Raw genomic sequence first — 22,232 nt, 5'->3', positions numbered from 1 at the left:
ACTCAGACATTCAGTAACTTGTTGAAATGTTGGACAGCTCCATTAGAGTCTCAAACCCTTTGCACTACGTCAGGTAGTTTCTCAGTGGCAAAGATTCCCTCATCATGGAATTGTTTCCTACCTTCCTGTAGTCCTGCTGAGAAATACAAATGATCCCTTTGCATGTCTCATGTAGATATGATGGGGCCTCTCTATATATTAGTGAGCTCTGGTAAATATTTTTGTCTAATTTTCTTTCATTATTAAATGCAGATCATGATCCTTAAAAGAGCACAGTTAACTTACTCAAACCCAATCAGTGTATGTGTGTGTGTGGTTGAAACACTAGAATGGATTTTAAATATCCTAGTACCAGGCAGTACAAGTGATTCCAAAAACAATACAGACAATTGATGTAGCCATTGGTTGCCTCTCAGGAGTTGTAGACCTCAGTTGCTTAAAAAAAAAAAAAAAAAAAAAAAAAAAAAAAAAAAAGACACTTAGTACACAGGACTCAGATGATTCAAGCTGGATCTGACCTGGAAGCCTCTTTCCTGAGGTCCAGTTTCCATGGTCCCAAAAATACTATGGGAACTGCCCAGGGAGAGAAGCAATTAAACAGTTTTGCACAGCTGCAACAAGTCTGAACCATAGCGATCACCAGCATCCATAAAGGTGCAATAAGCGGCACTCACATCTCGGTGGCAACCAACACCTGTCCATCTGGGCTTAAGGCCCACTCAGCAGGAGGAAAATCACGCCTGATACTGGAAACCTAGCCAGCTTTCCAGGGCTAGTAAGGTCATGGACTTAGAAAAGAATCTACTGTCGCCATTTTGTTAGACCAGCATAATTCCTTACTGAATTCTAAGTCTTGTCCTTACACCCACAGATAGGTGTAGCTGCCACCTCTCATCAAAGAAGCTTCTCTTTACAGAAAATGGAGACCAACACGGAGAACCACAACTGGACATAATGCAGAGATCAACAGATCGTGGAGAACCCAGCACCAACGGGTGCATCTACATCACAGCTCCTGCATCAATGGCTCAGGGAAAATCACAGGAGAGAAACTATTTTAAGAGTTAGAATACCAAGAAGTCTGCTGTGAAACAGTCTCTCTGAGAAATTTCTACATGAACAAGATCAGAACAATGGCAACAACAATGGACATGTCAACATAAACCACCCCAAGGCAAAGAACTATGGGCAACTAGCGACTTGCTCAGAAAAGGAGAATTAGTCACTTTGAGGGATGAGCCCCCTTATTAGTTGCTTAGTGCAGAGTGGTCTGTTTTGAAAACATACACACAAACAGCCATTACTAACTCAGCAAGTTATATTTGCATATACTTGTTCATAAACATGCATACATAGATACATGTGCATATATGTGTATGTGTGTGTGTAACAACAATAAAGAAAAATCAGGATATCAACTTGGTGGGAGGCTGGGAAGGAGTGGAAAGAGAGGAGAAGGGGATCTGTGGTTGTTATGTAAAATGAATTTAAAAATTCATTAAAAAAAGTTCTATAACAAAAAAAAAAGGTATTTGCCTAAAAGTTTTTGTCCTTACTTGTCTGTCTGTTTAAGATATGTAGACCAGGCTATCTTTGAACTTATTATGTAGCCAAGGATGTCTCTGAACTACATCCTCCTGCTTCTACCTTGAGATTCTAGCATCATGGGCATGTGCCACAACAGTCTATGAGATGGTGAGACTCAGGGTCGCTTTCATGGTGGGTAGGGATTCTGCCAACTGAGCTGCATCCCAGCAATGCTTAAAATTTATATTAAAAAGTATAAAGTGTGAAGCCGGGCGGTGGTGGTGCACGCCTTTAATCCCAGCACTCGGGAGGCAGAGCCAGGCGGATCTCCGTGAGTTCAAGGCCAGCCTGGGCTACCAAGTGAGTTCCAGGAAAGGCGCAAAGCTACACAGGGAAACCCTGTCTCGAAAAACCAAAAAAAAAAAAAAAAAAAAGTATAAAGTGTGAAAGAAATGTTCTAGTATATGAAAATTTTTTAAAAAATATAAATCAAGCACCTCTACATTATTTTACCCATCACATTTTGGTGATACAAAATAAATTATTAAGAATAAAGAGTACTATTCATATTTCTGAATGATCACAAATTCCTGCTACCATTACTTCAATAGCTGGATAAGCCACATATTTTCCCAATGACAAGTTTCTTTGCTAAAGATCACACCAAAAGACAGGAAGACAAACTTCTTTTTAAAAAAAATTGTGTGTGTGTGTGTGTGTGTGTTTGTCAGTGAGGGTGTGTGCATGTGAGTTCAGGACCTGTGGAGTTCAGAAAAGTGTGGGAGATTGATTCCCTAGTTGGATAGAATTATGAGGGGTTGTAAGCTACCCAATGTGGGTGCTGGGAACTTAGTTCACTCAAAAGCTGAGCCATCTCTCTAATCCCAGAAAGACAAACTTTGAAACCAGCTTTACCAAATTGGCCACAGTTATTTACATCAGCCTATTCTACCAATTTCAATATAAATAGACTTTTCTAATCCATCTTTTCCTACTTGCTTTTAATTCAGCAGACATTTGTTGAGCAGTTAACAGAATATACTAAGTTACAGCTTCTCTCTATCATATAAATTATAAGAGGAAAATTACTGAAACATAATTACATGGAAGCCACTGATCCTCTCTTGATCTTGACTTTTTAGCTCCATCAAAAAAAAAAATTTTACATTTATTTATCTCTATTCATTTGTCATGTTTTCTCATTTATCAAAGTTACTGAAATGTTGGGATTTTTGATAATTCAAAATGAAGTTTGCTTTTATAATACATATTATAGATGCAAATATATGCTAATATATGTGGCTTTAATACCTTATGTTCCTGATCAACAGAAACTGCTTTATAGCAGTGATCTGAATATTAACAGAGTTAATAAATATCATTGACTGCATGTATATTCTCATCTAGAGAATATACAAACTTCAAAAACCAGCACTAAAATTTTTTATTATTATGCAAAAGAGGAATTTTAAATTATGAGGATGAAGATGAGATTAAAATTGGAAATAACCCAGAGAACATAGACATTGCTCTGCAATAATCTATTAGGAATCCGAAGCACTCTACCAGGATTTCTTGGGGGGCGGGGTTATTCTACAGGATAAACTGCAGAATTCTAGTAACAACTTTACGACACAGTCTTCAAATGTGGGGTAAAATTACCACTGTTTTATTTCAAACTTTGGCCCAAATCAAAAGACTTTCTGAGCTTCTTTGTGCAGCTTCACTTTATGACACGGGTTCCGCTACTAGTGTCAGAGGCCCCCGGACAGCCCCCAATGGCGGACAGTGGTGCTGATTCATCGCAGGAGAGAGAGCCTTCAGCATCCTCAGCTCTGACACTGTCCAAAGAAGGTAAAGACCTGGTCAGAAGCCAACCACTTCTTGGCACACAGACAGCAGGCTGGGAAAGGGAGAAATTCTCAGCTTGCTACTATTGGAATTTCAGTTCAGATTTGGTTCTTTGGGGCCAGAAAAGGAAGTGAAAGTGAAAGACTGTGGCTGGAAAACAAACAAACAAACAAACAAACAACTAAAACCACAAAGCCAGGAGAGATTATCTAAATTTTTTTTTATTTTTCTGAGCACAGCAATGTTTTCCCTATGCATTCACCAGAGCCTTCTGACAGTTCCACCTGTGTATGTAAATTATACTCTAAGTACCACCTCCTACAACAGCCTCCAAACTGGTGTTTTTTATTCACCCCTCCTTTTAGTGCACGAGGTCCGAGGTCATCTATAACATCTACCTCACCTACCAAGGACATAGCCAATCGCCAGAGACAGAATAGTCATGTTTTATCTGTATGGAATCTCAGGCAGCTGCTGAATAGACCATCACATCAGAAAAGGAGATCCAAATAAGTTACTAATAAGCCCAAGAGATCTTATGACTCAATGAAGCCCTTCTTTCTTGTCTCCTCACAGACCAACAAGAAACTGCAGATAGAGGGCAAAGTCTCCTGAAAGGGTCCCTCCTTAGAACACAATCCAAAATGCAAATGAAATGGGTAGATAATAATCATTTCATACAAAAGAAAGGATTATCCTTCTCAACCACCCTCTATAATGGCACAGTGGAGATTCTGAATATAATAGAGAAGGTACGTTGTCAAAACAGTCATCTTCACATCCACATCACACCACCCAAGTAAGAATGACTAATACAGAAGACTAAGGATAACAAGGAGTGATAAGCATGTGAAAAATATGGGAATTCTTGACACTGCTAGTGGGAATGGGGATTAGTAGAACTATTGCAAAAAAGAAAAAAAAAAGTATGGAAGTTCACCAAAGTTAGAATTATCAGATGCTCAAGCCATCCTACTCTCATCCTACTACCAGGTACACTGCAAAGGAAATTAAATCCATACGCCAAAAGGACATCTTTGCTCTCAATTCACTGCAGCAGTATTCATAATAGTTAACTCATGGAAACAGTATCCATCAACGGATGCAAAGATGAAAATGCAGTGCATATATGCAATGTGCTATTATTTAATAATAAGGCATAAGGAAATCCTGTCATCAGTGAAAACATGGATCGAAATAAGTCAGAAACAAAAGATGAGTAGTGCATGAAAACCATCATTCACATATGGAGTTTAACAAAATTGATCTCATACAAATTGTGAGTAGAATAGTGCTCCCCAGAGACTGGGAAGTTTTGGAAGGAGGGAAGGAAGAGAAAAGAACATTCAGGGAGTACTAGAATAGCATTTACTTAAAATTCAAAAGCTCCAATCAAGCAGTGATCAATATGAGGATTTCTTACATGAAATACTTTTGGCTGTTATCAAACTGGCTGTCTACAATTTGAGAACAGTCATGGGAGATAGGACATGTACTTGACTCTGATTCACAAGTTTAGCACATCAAAAATTACTAGTGACTCGGATCATATGACAATAACCTTTCAACATGATTAGTTTGGACAAGGGGGATCTGGTCTATCCTTTGGGAGTTCTTGCATAGACTAGAAGGTGACAAAACCCCAGTGCCAGTGTTGGTCAACAAATAAACAGGTAAGAAATTTAATATATATATAGATTGTAGACATAGTTTGGAATACTATTCAACTTTTAAAGAGGAGAAAATTGTGTTACCTGTGACATGATGGGTGAGTCTGAAGGGTTATATGCTAATGAAATACCAGTCACAGAAAAACAAATACTAAAAAAGTGAAAGCTCATAAAGCTGCTCTCAGAGAGCAGAGCTGAGCAATACACAAGCCAATAAGATCTGATTGGCTTTAGAATATTCTACTCAAACCAAGAGTATATATACTATTTCAAGAACCCATCAAGTGTTTATCATGTATAATATTTCCATTTATAATACACAGGAAGACTTACAAACCAAGGCAAATTTTAGGCAAATTTAAAATAATTTAAACCACAGAGTAGATTCCCTGACTGAGTAGAAGTAAGGTAGGAACCTTTGTACTTCTGTGAGAATAACCTTTCAACAGGGTTAGTTTGGACAAGGAGGATCTGGTCTACCCTTTGGAATAATAGCAACAATAGCAAAATCTCCAAACTCTGAGAAATCAAACAGTGTCTTCTCTCAGTCAGGCATCATAGCCTGTGCCTATAGTTCTAGCCACTCAGGAGACTAAACTGGGATGGTAGATAACCTGAGCCTGTGAATTCAAGATCAACCTGGGCCAAATAATGAGACTCAATAAAAATTAATTTAAGACATATACAAAGTAGTTAGAAAGATGGGTCACAGGTTAGAAGCACTTGCATCTCTTCCAAAAGATCGCAGTTCAGTCCCAACACTGTGTCTAGAGTCTAACAATTGCTGTAATTCCAGCTCTAAAAGTGCCCTCTTCTGGCCCCCATTGGTAGTGCACACATAACACACACACACACACACACACACACACACACACACACACACAAAAAAAAAAAAAAAAAATGAAATCAAATCCTGAAAAACACACAGGAAAAAAGAAGTTCCTCAATAGCCCATGAGTCAAAGTAGAAGTCTCAAAGAAAATACTTTTTTAAACATTGATAGAGAACAGAATGAAACATAACATCATACCCTGTAAGATAAAGGCACAACAGAGTGAAAAGGAATTATGTTGAATATAAACGCTGACATTAGACTGTAGAAGCAATCGCAAATCCATACTTTCAGTTTCTAGTTAAGAACTTGGAAAAAGCAGAGAAAAAAAAAGCCAAAACAAGCTGAGGGAGACAACAGCCTAAAAATGAAAAGTGGGTAATAAGGAAAATACAAGAACAAACGTATTCATAAATCTAATAACCTAGAGAATTTTCCTTATAATCACAAACTACCAAATCTCATCCCAAGAGAAAAGGAGATAAAACTTGAACAATTTTTCAACTATTAAAGAATTTTTTTTAATTTTAAAATCCCTGAAAAAGAAATTTCCAGTCCCAGATGTTTCATCAGAATCTCTCCAAACAGCCAAAAACTTAACGCCACTCTCCGACAACCTTCTTCAGAATATGAAAGAGGAAATGGTTCCCAACTCATGCTCTAGTCCATGGAGACAAAATCAGACAAAGAAAACAATTATAAAAGAAGTCACAGACTATTGTCCTTCACAAATTTAGATGCAAATGTGCTTAACCAAATTTAGCAAATGTGGTATATACATATGTATGAATGAAAATAATGTGTACACATACACTTGTGACTAATCAACATTTATTGTATCTCTATAAAGTTGATTCACTATTGAAAAATCAATGTAATGTAGCATATCAACAGCATGGGGGAAAAATTACACACTTATATGAACTAGTAATTGATTTTTTGTTTGTTGTATTTTAAGACAGGATCCCATGTAGCCCAGATTAGCTTCAAAGTCACTACACAACCTTGAGCTCATAACCCTGCCTCTATTTCCCAAGTACTGGGATCACAGACATGTGTTACCATTTATGGCTGTAACCTCCGTTCATGGTAAAAAGTCTCATTGTACTAGGAACAGAGAAAAATGTCCTAGACTTCCATAAACAGCATGTGCAGAAGACCCAAGACCCCCCAAGAAGTGGATAACAAAATCTATCAGTGTTCAAATTACTTACATAAAACAGCACAATATTCCCATTTAATGGACACTTACCTTCCCACACATTCTTTCAGCTCTCTCCAAATTACTACCAATACAACACAAATGATATGTAAACAGTTACTCTATTTTTCTGGGAATTATAATGAAAAGGAAATATATACACATATACAGTACAGAAGCAAATTTTTAAACATTTTCAATTTATGGAAGGATTCACAAATACAGAGGGATGACAACACTACACACACACACACACACACACACACACACACTACAACTAGCATTGTACTCAATAGTGACTAAATAATGTGTCCTTAAGATTGGGAACAAGGCAAAGATATTGACTCACTACTTTTATTTAACACAATACTAGAAGTTCCAGCCATTGTGTTAAGGCAAGAGCAACAAGGATGTGTATGTTGGGAAGAAAGAAAACTGTCTCTTCTCCAGCCAGCATCATCATGTTTAGTATTAAAAGTAAATATCAATTGGGTCCCTCTGCCTGGAAATCTGGGAACCCTGCAGAAGAAGAGGAATAGACTGTAGGAGTCAGAGGGGATGGAGGACACCAGAAGAACACGACCCACTGAATCAACTAAGCAGGGCTCATGTCGGCTCACAGAGACGAAAGAGGTAAGCATGGGGCCTGCAAGGGTCTGCACCAGGTTCTCTGGGTATATGCTATGGCTGTTAGCTTGGTGTCCTTATGAGACTATGGACAGTGGGAGCAGGTGTATCTCTGACTCGTTTGCCTGCTCTTGCTCTTGAGACTCCTTCTCTCCTATTGTGTTGCCTTGTCCAGGCACAATATGAGGGCCTTTGCCCTGTCTTACTGTGTCTTCTTTTGTCCTGTCTGGCTGGTATCTCTTGGTGACCTGTTCTTTTCTGATGAGGAAACAGAGGGAGAGTGGATTTGGGGTAGAAGCGAGGTAGAGGGGAGGTAGAGGGGAGCTAGGCAGAGTGGAAGGAGGGGAAACTGTGGTGAGGATGTACTGTATGAGAGAAGAATCTATTTTCAACAAAACAAACAAAGAAGCAACTATCAGAGGATCTGCAGATTCTATCAGCAAGAAGCAAACTCAGTAAGGCTGCTGTGTAACCAAACTGAGACTCAAGACCAGTTGTGTTTTTACTCACTGACAACAAAGAAATGGAAACAGAAAGCTGAAATTCAGTGTCATTTATATTTGTTCCAGATAAACATAAGTACTTAAGACACGTGCAATATCTGTATCATAAAACTTATAAATGTTGATGGAAGACATCAAGACCTAAAAGCCCAGGAAAACGTGTCATGTTCTTAATTAAGAAGAACTGATATAGTGAAGATGTCAACCCACTTTAAATCTGTCCTCAGACAACCAAGACTAAGACTAAACTGAATTTATAAAACAGTACAGCATATGTCAAGATTGCAAATTTACAAAATTAATTTTGTAGACTTTTTAGAAATAAGGAGAAAAGAATTAAAGAATATAAATTTGAAGCAATCCAACAATAAATTTTTAGACTACTAAAACAACCAATAATATAGGTAAGCAAGAAAAGCAAAAATAGACAAATTGATTACATAAAACAATAAGGCCACAGCAGAGCAAAAAATTGATCAACAGAATGGGAGACCATATCTGCAAAGTATCTACCAGATACATGATTAACAGCTAGAATACATAAAACTACAACTAAACAACAACAATCAAATAATGTTTTTTAAAACAATCAAATAACTCATTCTAAAAATGGATAAGTTTAATAGACATGTCTCCAAAGATGATGTATAATAAGCATATGAAAAGGTGAACATTCAATATCACTAGTCATCTGAGAAATGCGACCAAAACCACAGTGAGATACCACCTCACCAAACACCCCAAAATAGGAGGTGTTGGCAAGGGTTGGGTAACAAGAACATATGTGCACTACTGATGGGCTGGTAAAATACTGAAACTGCTGTATAAAACATCGTGGAGGCTCCTCGAAGTATGCAAAATAGAACCACCATATAATCCATGCATCCTGCTTATGAGTACAATTCAAGAACAGTGAAAACGGAGCCTTGAAGAGTATTTGATTCCCATATCCACAGAAGCACTATTAATTATAGCCATGAACTAGAAGCAACACAAACGTCATGAATGAACTAACCAAGAAACACAACGTGATACATCCATACAGTGTGTTGTTACTCAGCCTTCAAATGGATGGAAATTTGCCGTGTACTATAACACGATGAACCTTGAGAGTATTATGTTGAGACAAGCAGTTACAAAATACAAACACCATATGACTCTACCCATGAGGCATCTAACATATTTAAGTTCACAGAAACAGAAAGTGGGATTTTGGCTAACTGTGGCTAGAATCAAGGAGAAAGGAAGATGAGCTGCTGATTGGGCATAGATTTCATATTTAAAGAGGACAGAGTTCTGTAGGTCTGCCTTACAACAATGAGAATACACTAAAACATGCTAGGGTATATACACAAAGTTAAGGTAGTAGATTTTTCTGTTATATATTCTTATTATATTAAATAATTTCATTAAAATAAATCAGCAGTACAAAATAACGATTGTCAGAAAAAGATGTACTCCTGATATGCATACAAGATATTTGAAATCACCCAAATAATTACATCAGTAACAGCTTTTTTCATACAATTCTATGAGAAAAGAATACAATGGTAGTCCTACCTGACTGGTAAGGATACTTTCCCAGACTCATAGCAAAGGCCTGATATCTTACCTAGAGCCAACTTTTATATACTACATTTTTGCATGTGTGTTATGTGTGTGATAATTTTTTTATTTTAAAAAGTTTTTTTCATTTTACATACCAATCTCAGTTCCTCCTCTCTCCCCTTCTCCTGCTCCCCCACCTCCCCCCATTCCACCACCCCCCCATCCACTCCTCAGAGAGGGTAAGTAAGGCCTCCCTTGGGGGTGGTCAACGAAGTCTGGCATACTAAGTTGAGGCAGGACCAATCCCCTCCCCACTGTGTCAAGACTGAGCAAGGTATCCCACCCTAGGGAATGTGTTCCAAAAAGCCATTTCATGCACCCAGGATAAGTCCTGGTTCCACTACCAGGGGCTTCCCAAACAGATCTAGCCACATAACTATCACCCACATTTAGAGGGCCTAGTTCAGTCCCATGCATGTATGGAGAGGGTGTCTGAACTTATCTTTCTCTATAGTCAGATTAGTGACTACCCTAATTATCATCATAGAACCTACATCCAGTAACTGATGGAAGCAGATGCAGTGATCCACAACCAAGCACTGGGCTGAAGAGAGGGAGGAGGGATCAAAGAAGCAAGTGAGGTCAAGGTCATGATGGGGCAAACCACAGAGACAGCTGACTCAAGCTGGTGGGAGCTCACGGACTCTGGCCTGTCAGCTGGGGAACATGTGTGTGGTAGTTTTATAGTTGATAGATAGATAGATAGATGGATAGATAGATAGATAGATAGATAGATAGATAGATAGATAGATAGATAGATAGATACATACATACATACATACATACATACGTACGTACGTACATACATAGGTATAAACTAGACACAGTAAGAAATCAACAATGACGACTAATAGTAAAATGGAACAACCCAACAATTCAGTCTGTAAAAGTTACACAGATGTGCTTGCATGTGCCTCACTTACAGGCCATGGTAACCTCTGCCCATGTTTTTTTTCTTTCTTATTGATGGTTTTCACCTCGTAACTTAGGAAAAGTATTTTGATACTTCTTTTTGCCATATCGAAGTCACCAGCATCACACACTGGATGTGCACTTCAGAACTGTGTGCAGTTTAAAACTTATGAACTTTCAAGAACTTCCCATTTAATATTTTTGGACCACGGTTGGCCATTTGCAAATGAAACCATGGAAGATGGCATCATAAATAAGCAATGACTACCATATTTTCTTTCTTCCAGAAAATACAGTAGAAAATTTTACAACCACTTTCATATTGATACATGATATACAACTAGGTAAAAAAGAGAAAAAATTATGTCTGCATCATTAACTGATTTTACTTAGCAGTCTGAATCTCTATATTCACTGGTATTGAGTATACATTTTGGTAACCATTGAGCCATCTCTCCACCCCCACATGCATTTTCTTAATGTTATTCCCAGTAGTAATACTTTCAACATTTCATGCATCTTATATTCATATTGTTCTCATTCCTTGCATGCTCTAGAAACAGCATTCATGAATGCATTGTTGAGTACAATATGGAAACATATATGCCGTATTTAACCAATGGAGAACACATGTTATGCTTAATACTGAGTCACAGATGAAAATAGCTCCGGAGACATACACCACAAATAAAGATTTTACATGGAAAATGCCTCTTCTTTCAAAAGACAACCAAAATATATGTAGCAGTAACCATTTCATCATACCAAAAACATTTATTTAGCATCAGTTCAGACAAGTGAAAAGGCTTTTGTACATATATAGAACCTGATTTTTTTATTTTTAAAACAGTTTACATATTGTTCATGTGTGCGTGGACACTGTTGCAGGAAGGATGCACATGCACATGGCACACACGGGGAGATCAGAGGAAGCATTATGAAGTGACTTCTCTCCTTCCACCTTCACACGGGCTCCAGAGTTCAAACTCAAGTCCCCAGTCTTGTGCAGCAAGCACTTTATCTGCTGAGCCATCTCTCTGTCCCAATCTCTTTGATTTTTGAAAAGCACTTGATCCTTCCCTTACAACCTCCCTTAATACTTAAGCTCTCTGGTTGCTTCTAACTTAACTCTGTCAAGTTCTAGAAATGATAAGTTCATACTTTTCAAAACTAATAGGTTGAAATGTGTGCATGTATTGACCACAATAAGTATTTAATAAGTTGAGGTTTTCTCAACTGCTCTAAAGGAAGTAAAACCAAAAGATTATCAATAAACCAGCAAAGGTCATCCTCTTAATTCCATATTAAAGTACTAGCAACAGGTGTCAAAATGTGCATCTAATAGCGACAACTATTAGCCAATTACTAATCCCACTCTGGATCATAGTGTTTGCCTGTTTTTGTGTCTCCTTGGTTCTATTTTCACATTGTTAAAATTGACAAAAATATACCTACCAATGGCAGGATTCTAGGTATTATAAATGCTATGTCACTCAAGATTATTTCTTGGATTATTTTTTGGATGTGATCAACCATAAAACTAAATGAAAATGCTCACAGATGGTTCATGAATATTAAACCAACTGATAACAGGAAAGGGGTCAGTTTCAATCTCATTCTTTCCTAGGACTACACCATAGCCATTAGTTAGCAGCAGACTGTGTTCTGCTTTTCTAGGTATCACTCCAAATGTTACACACGGCCATATATTTTATCTGATGAGTCCTTTGAAAGAGGAGACTTTCAATTATGACAAAGTTACACATTCAGATGATTCTAGGAAATGCAGTGACTCAAACCCACTGCTTTTCTTACCAATATTCCACATTTAAAATACAGTCAATTGGCTAGGCCAATTAAAACAACTTCTACATGCAATTCAAGTAGTACCTTTACTGAGAGTGCATAAGCATATCCACAAGCCAGCCATGGAATGACCTACAGACATGGAATGACCTACAGACATGGAATAACCTACAGCCATGAAATGATCTACAGCTTGTGGAATGATCTTGAAGATGCTGCCTGGATTGCTCCTTCTTCACCTTCTAAATCTACAGATGTCCAACTTACTTTAAAAGATAGCTTCACTGCCCAAAGACTAATGGAGGAGGGAAAAACTTTTAAGATAAAAATAAATTTTAAAAAGAAGCCAGGCTATTTTCGTCTTGTCGAATTAGCTATGGTACCAGTTCACACTTCACAAAGCAGTGGGTGAGAGAGCTAGAAATGTTCAAAAATAATCCTTTGTCAAATATAATGTTCCATTTCACATGGCTAGGCAGAGGGACAAAAATAACACAGGTTTGGAAGCTCAGGTGTCACGGCAATTTAGAAATAGCAGCCAATACGGACAGTTTGGCATATCAACAATATCGATTTTTTTGTATATCAACAATATCATTGATTTTTTTTTGCAGGAGGAAGCAATCCCAGAGATCTTTGGGCCATCCTGAGAGAAGACCCAATGAGCTCTTGCCCACTGAATTCTAAAACCTAAAAAAAGTCAACTAACCAGGTCCTTTCAAATAAAAAATGTGGAGGAGAAAGGGAGATAATTAATTTATCCCTCACTCCTCAGAGCCTACATGAGCCCATGACCTTAGCTTTGTCACCAACAGTATACCCTAAGGACAGTCACATGGTTAAATGTCAAATGAGAAATAAAAGCTAAAGGGGAATAAAGAGTTAAACTTTTTAAACTTTCTACTTTTAACTCCAGGGAGAGTGATTGCTAAGCCCACTTTACTCTTGACAAATAATGCCTGAGATAAACAGAAATGGATTTACAAAAGTCTCAGAATTTAAGGAAATTATAATAGGATAATAGTTTCAACTAAGCATAAGACAAGTTCAGCTTAGAATAGTAAGGTCCTTGAAAGCCCAGCTTCCATCTGAAGTCATCTCTTGGGATCTGAAAGGAGGGTCAAATTTCTTTGTGGCTTACAATGTGGTTTTCATTGCTTCAAGACTCACTCATTAGAAAGAGCTTGAGCTCCTAATTGTGTCCTCAAGTACAGCCATATCCCTTGACTCCCCTTACACTAGTACCCAGAGACACTTTAAAGCCAACCACTTAAGCAGAGTCCCAGTCTCATGACCCATGCTAGAAGGATGGAAGTGGATCCCAGGAGAAACCCCACTCATAACTTTGGGGAATAAATCAAGAGTCCAGGTAAGGCATTCAACGTTGGGTTCCTGCCTTACTCTTAATAGAGAGGGAACGTTGTGTGTCTTTGCGATACATAAGGGAAACTGTAGCTAGAGTTTTCCTGCTTGGCCCACAGTCAGGGCAAATCTCTGTCACCCGCCAGTCCCACAGTCACTCAGACCCGACCAAGTAAACACAGAGACTTATATTGCTTACAAACCGTATGGCCGTGGCAGGCTTCTTGCTAACTGTTCTTACAGCTTAAATTAATCCATTTCCATTAATCTATACCTTGCCACGTGGCTCGTGGCTTACCGGTATCTTCACATGCTGTTTCTCATCGTGGTGGCTGGCAGTGTCTCTCTGACTCAGCCTTCCACTTCCCAGCTTTATTCTCCTCCTTGTCCCGCCTACACTTCCTGCCTAGCCAATGGCCAATCAGTGTTTTATTTATTGACTAATTAGCAACACATTTGCCATACAGAACATCCCACAGCAGGAAACTGAGGTACAATCTCCTCCACAAGGGAATTTTTTCTCTGGTGAGGAGATGAGGTGGGAGGTGACACTATGTTACGCATCTTCTGGCCACCACTCTTCTCAAAGGTCATCTCTGGCAAATGTACACCAGGGAGTAAACAGCAGTTTCCAAAACCTATCAAATGGGCCTCCCATGTACCCTGTGCATTCTACTGGGGGCTTCTGCTAAGAATTGGGGTGTGGTAGGGGTCACAAATTCTCTAAGTTATAATCTGAGAGAGCTCCAACCTGTGCCCGGCATTACTAGGATATCAAAGATAAAGACCTGGGGATCTGACACAGGAGAACAGGATCTGAAGTTTGAAGTAGACTAACTTGGGATATGGCTTCTGCTGGAGGAAAAGCTGTGGAGACAAAGGTTGGGTCCACAGATGCAGCCCTGGGGGCAGAAGGTCCCCTGTCTTAGTGCTTTTTCTCTGACCAGACACTTCCCCCTTACTCTCACCAAACTTGTTCTCTGACTTGAATTCCATCTCCTTCCTTCTCTAGTCCTCATTGCTCATCTTTCTCTCAGTTCTTAGGATCTAGTTCATTGTTCTAATGAAAAGTGGAATTGCCTAAAACAATGTGATCTGAGGAGCCACAGACATGACTGTGAGTTCCTAATAACTACAAATATTCTATACCCAACATGTAAAGTCCTAAATTGGACACATAAAATTTAATAGAGATTCAAAATTTGTTGAATAGCCTAATATGAAGAGTTCATACTCTTTCCCCAGAGATGCTAGCTTACAGAATTAATCTTCAAAATAAAAAAGTATATGCATCAAGATGTTCATCACAGTGTCATGATTATTATCAATAATATACTCAAAATGAGGAATGGTTAGGAAATTCTAGTATGTCTTTCTCATGGAAAGTTATGCAGGCATTTAAAATGTTTAGTACTCACTTATAATTTGGTGAAAATTAGAATTAGAGGATTAAAAGAAAAAAGAAATACAGTAATAATTAATACAGTATGATTATAATCACACATGAATGCCATCATTAATGATTGTCTTTACTTGTTAAGAGTGTGCCATTTATTTATATTTTTATACTTTCCAATTTGCTCATAATTGTACAATGGATAAAATTTTAAAGGGTAAATATTTTTAGAAGGGAAATACTTTATTTTCATAGAATTTTTTTCTGCATTTAGTTGACAATTATTTCTTTTCATGTCAAAAAGGATTCCATTTTTCTGCAAGGGTACTGAGGCAAAGGAAATGATGAAAATGAGAAAAAAAAACTTGCTCTGATTAAAAATATCTCTACTAGTTCTCTGTGGTTACCACATCAGAAACACATCTCACACTGACATTCAAAGTTCTTCATAGCCCAGAGCCCAGTGCATCTCAGCTGACCCCGTTTCTCTGCTATGGAAATCAGTCCAAGTCTCAGAGTGTCACTTAATTCACTTCTCTGGATGAAGATATCCCTGATCCCTTGACTACCCAGCTTCCAGTGGTTCCCTATTCTCTTCAGGTATTGCTATAGCACCTAAAGTTACACCACCTGCTGGTATTGTGCCCATTCTTTGTCATTCTGTTCGTTATTTCTGGGTGAGTAAATACCTCTCAGCTAGACTTGGAGTTCCTTGAAGTTGGAAATTTAGACGTGTTTCAATAGTTATTGGTCAAATACATACAGAGGCAGAGAGGAAGTAGAGTTCTACAGCCAGGCTGCCATTATATTCATGCCCTCAGTGACATTAGCTAAATGAAACATGATGTTTTAAAATACTGCCTGTGACATCACTACTGGGAAATGCACTTTCCATTTTCTGCTTTTAGAGCTGTAATAGTCTATTTCTGCTTATTCATTCATATCAGTTCTGAGGTTCTTCTTGGAATCAAACAGATTAAATTGCAATATGCCTCACTGAGATTTAGAATATAAGTAACAAAAGAAATGACCTTCTAGAAATCAACTTAAGACCACACACAGGACCTTGCTTCTCCTGCAGTTTTATCTGAACAATAAATATAAATCTGTGTCTCCATGTTGTGTCCTCACTTAGGCAGTGGGCTTTAATCTATCAATATCCCCATTAACCAAAAAAAAGAACTCTCCAGAGCAAATGGACCAGTGCTTTAGAAGTGATGGGCTAAATGGCTATGCTCTTGTATGCCATCAAATACTCTGCCCGGATTTAGAAGTAAACAACATCTGTACATTAGCAACCTGACACCGAGACATCAACAAGAGTTGCATATCTTAAGAGAAAATCCATAAATCATAAATGAAAGCAAGTCAAATGACCCACCAGAGGAGAAAGAAAAACCTAGTGTCCGTTACTTTTGCAGAAGGAGCATACAAGGTCAATATGATTGTTGACTCCGAAGGGCAGGGCATCAATTAAAAAATCCATTTCCCACTGCTCACATCTCCATCTTACTACAACATATCCATGTTTTTTTAATAAGTGAAGCAGCACTCAAGAGTAAATGCTTGCTCATATTCTACCATTTACTGGATGATCTTGGACCTTCTCTATATTCTAGCTTTTAAACCAATAAAATATCACCTGCTATGCCTAGTTACAAAGTTATGAAAAGTCAAATAGTATTACCTGAGTCTGGGTTTATCTGTCACCCTACTGTGCATGATGCAGTCTCATACTCCCTAAACTAGATAACTGTTCTTCTTTTGGATATTACCCAAAGATTAAATAATGATTTCCAGATTTCTTACTATGATGTCAATTGATTCTTCTAAAACTTGAGCATCCAGCATCTATCACCACCCAAAACCATGTTGGGTATCTCTGGTTAGGACCCAGCTCTCCCATGAACTGTTGTCTAAATATACCTTTTTACTAGATGCTAAGGAAATAGATGTTTTCTCACATGATCACACCAATGTGTGCAGGGCAATGTGCAAAAAGTTTATAGATTGCTGTTGCTAGTGTTTGAGCCAATGCCTATGAAAATTAATATTATACCTCACATCTAATAGTGCGTACTTGGGCCCAACACTGATGGATACAGTAAATGGTCCATGGAGTTAGAGTGAGGGAAACCTGTATTCAAATTCCTGTTCTGTGACCTTGAGATTGTAATTTAAGATTTCTGTTTCTCACTTTCCACAATTGGCTCTGGTTTGATGTGATGATTTAACTCAATAGCTCGCTCACACACACGCTCACACACACACACACACACACACACACACACACACACACACCAAGTGCCTAAAATATGAAGGTATTATTCATAATTCCTAAACATTTTTTCTTTTTATTTTAATCAGTCAAACCCGTGCTGAATACAAGACAAATTCTATAAAAAAATTTTCAGAGTTTGGTGGAATGTTTTGATATCAAATAAAGTGGATGTATGGTGGGATGAGAAACAGAGAAAAGGAGATGTGTGGGAAAAGATATCTCACTGACACACTTTCAAGAATGTACAACATGCTCAGCTCAAGGAGGTTGACACTGGGGTGTGGGGACAGAATATCGTGACAAATCAACCCTGCGCGGACTAGGAGCACTGCCCCCTTCACCTTGCCAGAGCGGGTCTAGAAACTAAGATAGGACCCCACAAATGACCCAGTCCAGTCCCCTCCTCCTTCGGCCCGAACCTCTGGGTGCCAATGGTGCTGAATCACGAGCCTGGCAGCAGCAGCCGCCCTCCTCACAGCTTCCACCCGGGCACATCTCCAGGACAGGGACTGGAAAGAATCAGCGCCCCACCTGGGGTGTGGAGGGGCGGGGGCAGGGGCAGGTACTCACAGCTTCGGCACCTCGCCGGGTGGCTCCAGTGACCGGTCCCTTGGTGGCCCACACTCCCTACCCACGGCTGGCAGCTCCCCGTCGGCCCCTTGCGGGTGGCCCTGTGATCCCCTCAGCTCGCCCACCGCCCGGGGCAGCCACGGCTCAGAGCTCAGAAGCTCAACCCGACCAGGAGCAGCTGGAGCAGCTGTCGTGCCCAAGGGGTGTCGGCTACCAACGGGCCAGACCATTCGCCCGCTGCGCCCAGGGGTGAGCGCCGAGCAAGAAGGCTCAAGCACCAGGACCCCGAGAGGGCCAGCGATGGGCGGGAGGGACCCAAGAGGAGGAGCGACCTCCGCCAGCTGAGTTTCCGGAGAGCTGGGGACCGCCCAGACCAGCAGCTTCTCCTGCAGGTGTGCAGAAGGATGAGCTGGGCTTTTCGGGGCACCCCTCACCCAGCCTTATCCTTGGTCCCGCTCAGGGAGCTTTCAGAACGCTGCTAACAGAGGACCTAGCAACGCTAGCCCCAGGGTGGCATCCCCCTAAGGGGATGCGAAGGACCCTGGCTTGACACCTATCTGGGCCACCTCCTTCTTCACCTTACAGCCTGGACCACCAGGTCTCTGTGCCAGCTTACCACAAACATAGGGGTACCTTGGATCTCAGAAAAGGGCTCTCTGATCTTTTATCTAAGCATCGTTGTTTACCTAAGAATAAAAGGGTACGGAACGCGAACTTGAAAGTTTGACAGTAAGATCAAGTGAGCGCCCTCCCTGCAGTTTGTATGTCTGAGGAGGTTAGGAAGTGCTAACCAATGTTCAACAAGGGCGTTGGGAAAGGTAGATTGAAGGTATAGACCCTTTGAACAGATCAGTGGAATATTCCAGAAGAAAGTCAAGGATAGATGCAGTTTCTTGCTCATGATTTTAAAGGTTACTGCCTTAGTAACTGTGAAATAATCGTGACCTTACGTGAAATAAACATCACAGGACTGAGAAAAGTTCATAAACATGAAATTTCCTTGGCTTTCCTGATTCCTGCCTCTGTCCCAGCCAGACTCATGCATGTTCGCTGAAGACAATGGTTAAAAACAAACAACTGTCAAACTCTCCATCTGGAAGGAAATTGGCAGTTACCTATAAAGTGTGACTAAGGTGGAGTGCCCAATGTACCCCAAATAAAATGAAATTTCAAAACTTAAAGTTGTTATTTCCAGATTAAAGTGGTGTCTTTAAGTAAGTATCCCCTTGAATAAGGCAACATCAATTGAGCGTTTGCAATCAACATTCCAGTGAAAGTATTTTCTAGTCTAGCCTTCACCTCCTGCCCTACCCTGCTGTTGACATCAGTGGAAATGCTCCTGGTTATTACACCGGGCAGGCTGGACTCAAGTCCGCTGAGCTGGCCTAACATTTAGTTTCATGAGTGGCAGAGCAGACACTGACATCTGCCCTCTGGGGAAAGACACACTGTAAGCCCTATTACCATAGTTAACTGGGACATGGATGTGACTTTGACCTTGGTGAACACCGAGTTTCATGGTGGAGAAGGGATATTTAGGTATCAAAGATGGACATCACCCTGAGGTAGAAAAGGGGACCAGAAAGGAAAAGATGGGCTTTATGCAGAAGTAGCTTGGGCATCAGGATCAGAAGCTCAATGGAGCATTCTGTGAGAATGAGGTATCATTCTCACTGCCTTTTAGTTGGCTAGCCTTACACTATTATTTATGGTATGCCTACACTTAAACTTTAGGTCACCATTCTTCCAATCTCAAGTATAAAGAGTTTTCAAATAAAACTACTATAGTGGTTTCTCATATGCCTTACCATAATTTAAAGACAAAATAAAAATAAAAGCAGGGTCACTACCAACTTCGAAGCTCAAGACAGCACTTACAGGAATCAGGAACAGAAGTCACTGGCTTCCTTGTAGTGTGCTATTGTGACAGTGTAAACTGATGTTAATTTTCACCAGCACAACAGGTATCCCTAGAGCTAGGTTGCTGGGGAACCCAGATCACCATGTCCCAAGAGAAGCCAATAGCTTCAACACAGGGCACATAGTGTCAGCCTCAGATATGTACAGCTCTCTCCACGTACAACTGTTTCCCTTTTAAAGGTGGCATCAATAGGGATAGACAAGAATTACAGAGATGGCTAGTGATAGAAATAGAGAGATATAGAAAGAAGAGATATGTCGTATGATATGGACTTGATGGTCTGGAGTCATCTGTGGCCACCTACTTGTATGCTGATATTCTTAGCACATATGGTTCTGAATAAAGAGAGGAAAATTTTATGATGGTAACCTTGGAAAGCTGTCGAAGTGAACAGGCAGAATGTCACCAAGCCTGAACCTTCTGCTCTCCTTCAGTCTCTTGAAAGTTTTCAAGCCCATGCAGAACAAAGCAAGAAATCATTTCTCCAAGCGACTCTGTGAGTTTCTGGATCTATGAACTACTTCTCTGAGCCTCATGACAAAGGACAGGATGAGGAGAGAAAAGATTTTCTGTAGTGAATGAAGCCTGGCTTAGGAGAAGGAGTGTTATTGCCCATGATGGCGTTGAAACCTTACTTGATGCTGGTTATTAACGCAAATTCATTATGTTCACAAACAAGCGTGACCCGGGAACATTTAAAAGTATTGCCTTGAAATGATACTGAAAAAGATGAAAGACAGAACTTTATGCCTTTGACAAAATTAAATTGTAGTAAGCTGCACAGTGTTAAAGGTTGATTAGGTCATATTCATTAGGTTTCTAATATATGTCAGCTTAGGCAGGAATGACATTCACATAATCCCAAATACTCTTGCAAAGGATGTGTAGCTTCTCTTAATTTGCCTTTAGCTAGCACTTACTGAATGACTTGTGTATCTGAGGTGGATATTACTGCCTCTTCCATCATATAGGGGAAGAAACCACAAGTTAAAATGCCAAACCTAGAAGAAGCAAAGCTGATTTCAAGTCTGAGCCAAGGCATGGCACCACCCTCCACGCGCCCTTGAAGACCACTGCCACGTGGAAAGCAGGTTGTGGATTGCATGCCTGTCTACGGTAGGAAATCTACTTCATACTTAGATATTTGTTTTTGGTTTCTTGACACAGTCTCGCTGTAAATACCGACAGCCTACCAAGTGCTGGTGATATATGTTTACACCAATATGCCCAGCCATACTTAGTTTTACATCTATTTCCACTGCTAATTTCTCAAAGAAAATGAGTCATTTTTCACACATGAGGTTTAGATAAAACACTTTCTGTTCATAGAATCTGAAAGGAGTGATCACTGAAGCATACATCTAGCCAGTGATTCCTAAAAGTTTGCTGCAATTTGTTTCAAGGATGCAGGTCAAAATCTGAAATTTATTTTATGATGCTCCACAGTGATTCTAGTACACAAACAGCTTGACCAAACTGCAGAACAAAGACAATGGAGAATCACTCTCTCTGTGTCCCTGTGTCTGTGTGTGTGTGTGCGTGTGTGTGTCTGTCTGTCTGCCTCTGTGTGTGTGTTCTCTCCATGTCCTCTCTCTCTCTCTCTCTCTCTCTCTCTCTCTCTCTCTCTCTCTCTCTCTCTCTCTCTCTCTCTCTCCTCTCCCTCCCTTATCTCTCTGTCTTCCTTCCCTCCCCCTTCAGCCTCTCTCTCCAGTCTTTTGGACTTAATTCTTTACCCCCACCATTTACTGAGCAGGGAACAAGAAAGAGTTATTTTAAACCTAGTATATATAAAATCCCCCAGTCATTGTATAAAAATGTACCTATTCTGCTCAGAATGGCCTTCAGTGTTCTTGTCAACATTTTTTATTGTACTTACTTAGGTGAGCATGTCACAGCATCTATGTGGAGGTCAGAGGACAACTTGAAGGAGTGGTTCTCTCCTTCCAGCATGTGATCCTGGGTATCAAACTCAGGTCCGCAGGTTTGTAGCAAGTGCTTTTGCCCACTGAGTCATCTCACCAACCCTACTCTACGGTGCTTTATGTAAAAGGAAAATAATAATATTTAAAACTGCATTGTATTTGTGTATACTTTTTGGAGAATTTACATGTTTATAACAATATCCTTTCTAACCAAGAAGATGGTAGGTTTTTTTTTATAGTTTT

General features: G+C 39.7%; 1 protein-coding gene and 1 long non-coding RNA gene across 4 annotated transcripts in view; one reads left to right on the top strand and one right to left on the bottom strand.

Annotated features, from left to right (window-relative positions):
- Ttll7 (tubulin tyrosine ligase like 7) overlaps positions 1 to 18,366 on the bottom strand; it is a 133,382-nt gene extending 115,016 nt beyond the window's left edge. For all 3 annotated transcript variants that reach the window (XM_059266425.1, XM_059266426.1, XM_059266427.1), the window contains exon 1: positions 18,147 to 18,366. The gene's annotated coding sequence lies outside the window, so the exon portion shown is untranslated. The remainder of the gene's footprint in view (positions 1 to 18,146) is intronic.
- A 1,788-nt stretch (positions 18,367 to 20,154) lies between these two features.
- On the top strand, positions 20,155 to 22,139 carry LOC131912751 (uncharacterized). The gene is made up of 2 exons (XR_009379703.1): positions 20,155 to 21,183; positions 21,948 to 22,139. It is a non-coding gene; the product is annotated as an uncharacterized LOC131912751 (long non-coding RNA).
- Positions 22,140 to 22,232: the final 93 nt, after the last annotated feature.

The sequence above is a fragment of the Peromyscus eremicus genome, chromosome 6 (genome assembly GCF_949786415.1).
Source record: "Peromyscus eremicus chromosome 6, PerEre_H2_v1, whole genome shotgun sequence".
NCBI classification, from domain to species: domain Eukaryota; kingdom Metazoa; phylum Chordata; class Mammalia; order Rodentia; family Cricetidae; genus Peromyscus; species Peromyscus eremicus.
Note: the sequence above shows the minus strand (reverse complement) of the source record. Positions and strands in the feature narration are given on the sequence as shown.